The sequence below is a fragment of the Sus scrofa genome, chromosome 6, assembly GCF_000003025.6.
Source record: "Sus scrofa isolate TJ Tabasco breed Duroc chromosome 6, Sscrofa11.1, whole genome shotgun sequence".
Classification (NCBI taxonomy): domain Eukaryota; kingdom Metazoa; phylum Chordata; class Mammalia; order Artiodactyla; family Suidae; genus Sus; species Sus scrofa.
Window position 1 is genome coordinate 85,530,604 of NC_010448.4, and position 6,083 is coordinate 85,536,686.

Consider the following 6,083-nt stretch of genomic DNA (forward strand, 5'->3'; position numbering starts at 1 on the left):
TCCAATTTGACCCTTAGCCTAGGAATCTCCATATGCTGCGGGTGCGGCCCTAAAAAAAGAAATCAGACCTCAGGCTGACAAGGAGTTTGTAGCTCATGTACTCCTCTCTGGCAAGCAGCCCAGTTTCAATTTGGTGGCCCCACCAATGACTCACTTTCTACTTGTCACTTCAGAGACTGGCCTTGATTAGCGTACCACCCTTTACCAAAGATTAAAAGAAACCATGAGTCAGACTGCTCATGTCATTGGCCTCCATCTGTTCCCTTATTCTCCTTCTACTGGCCCTCCAAAGAGGCTTCATACTGCCATTACCTTTTGAGGTCACACACCATCTCTAGAAGTGTGCTTTGAAGGTACACGTTGCCCAGTGTTTGCTGAAACAGAGAATGAACTGAGGGTCTTACGAATTTTAATTAATCTTCCTATCCCAGGAGAAGGAGGACTGCAATCGCAGAGGGAGAGGTTTAAAAAACAACTAGCAGGAAGGGCAAGTTCATAGCAGGGGATGGGCTAGGCAGTGAACTTTTAAAAAAATGAGAATCTGGAGTTCTCATCATGGCTCAGTGGAAACAAATCTGACTAGTATCCATGAAGACACAAGTTCGATCTCTGGCCTCGCTCAATGGGTTCTGGAGTTGCTGTAGCTGTGGCATAGACCAGAGGCTACAGCTCCAGTTTGACCCCTAGCCTGGGAACCTCCACATGCCATGAGTACAGCCCTGAAAAGACCAAATAAATAAGAATCCACAACAAAGGAAAGCCAGGCCCTGAAAGGAAAACACTTTGCCATACAGAATATTAAAAAGATGGGGAGTTCCGATTGTGGCTCAGTGGTTAACGAATCTGACTAGGAACCATGAGGTTGGGGGTTCCATCCCTGGCCTTGCTCAGTGGGTTGAGGATCCAGCATTGCCGTGAGCTGTGGTGTTAGGTCACAGACATGGCTCGGATCTTGTGTTGCTGTGGCTGTGGTATAGGTCAGTGGCTAAAGCTCCGATTAGACCCCTATCCTGGGAACCTCCATATGCCTCGAGTGCAGCCCTAAAAAGACAAAAAAAAAAAAAAAAAGATGTTCAAAAAACAAGAATTAGTAAAATTAATGATTTTTACTTCATCGAGGACATTCTTAGGTGAAAGACTTTTTTTCATAGTAAATTTGTTTTGATAATGAATACAATGAGCAGTTCTCCCCGTGGTGCAGTGGGTTAACAATCCATCTACAGGAGTTCCCACTGTGACAAAGTGGAACCAAATACCACTAGTATCCATGATACTAGTGTTTTCAACTGTCTGTTATGTTGCCTCTATCTGGTACGGGGTCCGCCAACCATAGTATTCTGTTGTAATCATACTATTTAGATCTCTAGCCTCACTCAGCGGGATGGGGTTCTGGCCTTGCCTCAAGCTGTGGTATGGGTCGCAGACTCGGCTCAGATCCTGTGTTGCTGTGGCTGTGGCATAGGCCAGCAGCTATGCCTGCAATTCGTCCCCTCACTGGGAACCTCCATATGCAGCAGATGCAGCCCTAAAACAAACAAAAAAATCTAAAGCAGCCACAGAGGCTTGGGTTCGATCCCAGCAATTTCAGCTTGGATTCAATCCCTAGTCCAGGAATTTCCATATGCCACTTGCATGGCCATTAAAAAAAGAAAAGAAAAGAAAAAAGAATACAACGACCACCAGTACATTCTGGTGACAGGGCCTTGAAACATACTAAGGCACCAGCGGTTTAACCCATAATTTCCTTTTACATCAGTGCAGAGTCAACATAGTGAAAACATAGAAAAAGTGTATTATTATAAAAGTTTTGACCTCATGAACCCGGCCCCAAAGAATCTCAGGGACCCCTGAGTGCCAACCACACTTTGAGAACTATCACTCTGGGACAGTTTGGCACCTTAAAACCTGGGAAATGATGCTAATATCTTAGAACTTCTGGGTGGGTAAATATATGCAAAGCACCCGGCACAAACTCTTATAAAAGGTACATCATAAATGTTTGTTTTTTTTTTTTTTCATCTTTTTGCCATTTCTTGGGCCGCTTCCGCGGCATATGGAGGTTCCCAGGCTAGGGGTGAATCGGAGCTGTAGCCACCGGCCTACGCTAGAGCCACAACAACGCAAGATCCGAGCCGCGTCTGCAACCTACACCACAGCTCACGGCAACGCCGGATCGGTAACCCACTGAGCAAGGGCAGGGATCGAACCCGCAACCTCATGGTTCCTAGTCGGATTCGTTAACCACTGCGCCACGATGGGAACTCCACATCGTAAATGTTTCTACTCCTTATAGTCCAATTGGGATGGCTCTATGTCAATTTACCCAGCACTTATTCGAAATTTTAACGCATTTGCTCTACTTCACATGTAATATTTACCTTAAGGATTCTTTACCAGCCTTCTTTATGCTAGGTGTCTATATGTGTTAAAATGTACTTAACATAAACAAAAAATTTACCAGTTTAACAATTTTAAAGCGAAGACTTCAGCATTACCCTTTTATTTACCGAAGCATTTTACTTTACACGTGACAGGGCAGATTCAATCCCTTTTGAGATACTACATTTCCATAGACGCATTTTTCTCTTCTGCCTACTTACTACTCCAAAGGTGTTTTTTTTTTTTTTTTTGGCGACTTTTATTTAAAAGCATATTCTCTAAAAAAAATAAAATAAAATAGAAGTATATTCTCCAGACTGGTGAACTGTTCATAGAGACCTCAACATCCAATCCAGCACGCACCCATCTGACTAAATGCTCAGTTCCTGTAACTGGCACGCCCCCGCAAGGTCCCGCGCGAAGACTCTAGTATCACGAGATGCTTCTGAGCTAAGTAGGGGTGGAGCTTAACCTATGGTACATTCCCAGCACCCTCAGTGAGTTTCGGATTCCCTAACTGCGCATGAGGCGGCGCAGGCGCATTAGACACGCTGGCTTCCGCGCTCTTCAGAAGGTATAAATACCGAGGCGTTGCGCTTCCTCGGCCTTTTCGGGGAAGACTGTTGAACGTCGTGTTAAGTTCTCGGTGAGTGTTTTCCACCGCCTGTTTCGTCGGCTCTAAGTTTGGCAGGGGGTCCGCCAACCGTAGTGTTCAGTTGTAATCATACTATTTAGAGCGACTCCGAGTCGCCTGTGGGCCGAGAAGGCCTCGTGAGCTGCGGTTCTTGGCCCTCACCAAGGGGCGCTATGTTCGCAGGGCTGCTACCCTCTGCTCCCACAAGCGAAACATTGCCTATTGCGCCGTTTATTACGCTGCCTCTTAGGCGCGTTAGCGTTCTCTGGAGTTGTGTGCAGGGATATTTTGTTATTGATTTCTCGAGTTTAAAGGGGTTTTGTGACTTTTTTTGTTTGGAGTTAACCTGGTGGACTATCTGCTTGAAGGATCCGGGGTTGTCGCTCCTGTGGCGCGGGTTTGGCCCTTAGCCCAGGAATTTTTACATACCGCCGTCGCGGATAAGGTCTTGTGATTTATAAACGGATAGCTGTTACTTCTACTAAAGCTTGCTATTTTCTTTTGGGGCAATTTCTCGATTCCCAGATAATCAGATTCAAGATAGAAACCTTACTGTAATGGTTGTACGTTTACCTATTTCTCTGCAAGCTAACCGCCTGTAGGGATTTCAACTGGGCTAAATTCTCAGGAAAAATGACCAACGTGGATACCCCGGGAGGTCACTCTCCCCGGGCTCTGTCCTGGTGGCGTAGAGGAGCATAGGGCTCTGCCCCATGATGTACAGTCCCTTTCCACAACGTTGGAGATGAAGCTGGGCCTTGAGTCTGCGCCTGCATATTCCTACAGCTTCTCAGAGTCCTGTGGACAATGACTGAGGAGACAAACCATGCAGGAAACAGCTCTCTGCAGCAAGCTGTCTGGATCCAGAGTGAGTGGAAGATTGACATTAGTCAGTTTTGCTGTACAGTTGGATTAAGCTCTTACTTGCCTTGTTTTGCAGCATTCGCTTGGGATTCCTAATGCCTTGATTTGAGGTAAGTAAATGTGAATTGCTTTTGGCTTCTCAGCGTTTGCCTGTCAGTATTGATCCTTCTGAGCCCAGCTGCCTTTCATGGGACTGCTGCTGCTCTTTGATGCATCTAGATAATTTTCTAGATGTATGATCATTTTCTGGGAAGATGGCTTTTAGTTTGGTTACGTAAAACTGATTTTCACATCTTTATAATGGTAGGATAGAAGTTTATATTTTGCAAATGTAGCAGTTTTGAAAATTTGGATGACTTAGCTAAAGTCAGTTTTCACTTGAGCCATGTAATAAGCTTTTGGTTTTTGTGTAATCAGTTTACTCTGATAACTTGGGCATATGCTCCAACGTACCTCTACAGTCAACAGCTATAATTGTAATAGACAAGGTAAAAAGTCAATAGCAATGACTTGAGTTCTTTAGCAGTGTGTGTTGATGTTTATTTCAGGTAGTCAGATGTTTTTAGAAGATTGTATGTGCCCAATTTTTGCATGTCATCTAAACACTAAAAATCCTTCATGGTGATATCTGTTCCTTGTGACTAGTAGAAACCTCGGGACCAGCGACAAACTTGTCAAACGTGCATGTTTGCATGCATCTCTCCCTCACCTTTAGTCATATACATTGATATTGCTTTCCCCTGCCTCTTTGAGGCAGTATTTTGGTCATCTGCAAATGCAGCCATCTCCAGGTCATCCTGTAGGCTGTGAAAACTCAGGATGCTGGCCCCAATGGCTGAGGTACATGTCAAAGGAATGATTCAGTGAGCCCAGACCTCTCTTTAAGTAGACAACACTTACTGATCGTAATGGACTTCATTTAACTTCTCTCAAATCTATGTGTGGGAGGGGGAAAATCTTGAAAACAGGGGTGATGGTGTTTACTCAGATATTCCAACGTGGATACCCCGGGAGGTCACTCTCCCCGGGCTCTGTCCTGGTGGTGTAGAGGAGCATAGGGCTCTGCCCCATGATGTACAGTCCCTTTCCACAACGTTGGAGATGAAGCTGGGCCTTGAGTCTGCGCCTGCATATTCCTACAGCTTCTCAGAGTCCTGTGGACAATGACTGAGGAGACAAACCATGCAGGAAACATCTAGTATACAAAAATTGAAAATTGAGTTAAGATTTTATGTGTGAATCTAATTACTTTTTTTTTTTTGTCCTTTCATTTAGGAGAGAAGATGAACCTCACCTAACTTTGAAATTAATATTTAATGCTTTGAGGTCCCTTACTTGCAGGGAGATGTGGTAAAGTGAGTACCCTGCAGTTCGGGGAGATAAACCTGCAGTTTGAAAATGTTAAGATTACACAGAATATTTAATCCTGGAACTATCTTAAAAAGCAGCAGAGGAATAGTATGTTGCCCAGATGCCCATTGAAATTAGAAGGAATTATATGTGACAGGTGTGGGGGGTGGCCCTAGAGATCCTCTCAGGTTTTCTACGATGTGAAAACCAGTCAACAGTGGGTTTTCTGACAAGTGGAAGTATGAGGACCTATATATTTTAATAAAGAGATGCATGACAGTTTCTACTGTGCTCATGAATTATAATAAAAATGACTATATACATATTTGTGTTGTTCCTTTTTTACAAGTGAGTGGTTAGCAGCTAAGAGTTTTATATGAGTTGGACTGCCTTTTTTTTTTTTTTTTTTTTTTTAAACACCACCCGTGGAGTTCCTGGCCAGAATGCTTGAGCCACTAAACTCAGCTTTCAGGTAACCTGTGGAGGTTCTGCACTAAGTGCCAAGTTACTACCTTTAATTTAATACTACTTTGGGAAAAACATGTTGGTTCCTGATAGGAAGGAAACAGTCAAGTTCAGGGCCTTTTTGCTTTTTAGGGCTGCATTCACAGCATATGGAGGTTCCCAGGCTAGAAGGAGTCGGATCTGAGCTACATCGCGAGACCACAGCTCATGGTAATGCTGGGTCTTTAACCTACTGAGCCAGGCCAGGGATCGAACCTGCAACCTCATGGTTCCTAGTTGTATTCATTTCCTCTGCCACAACAGGAACTCCAGGGCTTGCATGATTTTGGTTGGATAACAAATTCAGTGTGTTTGAGGGACCTGTCTGTAATGCCTTGGTCACCTGCTAGAC

At 44.3% G+C, this 6,083-nt stretch overlaps 1 long non-coding RNA gene across 2 annotated transcripts; it reads left to right on the forward strand.

The window, feature by feature from the left end:
• LOC100621455 lies at window positions 2,920–5,552 on the forward strand. Of its 2 annotated transcripts, XR_002344952.1 has the most exons (3): window positions 3,048–3,881; window positions 3,954–3,987; window positions 5,153–5,552. It is a non-coding gene; the product is annotated as an uncharacterized LOC100621455 (long non-coding RNA). The 2 variants fall into 2 exon arrangements; XR_002344951.1 differs by having other exon boundaries at window positions 2,920–3,987.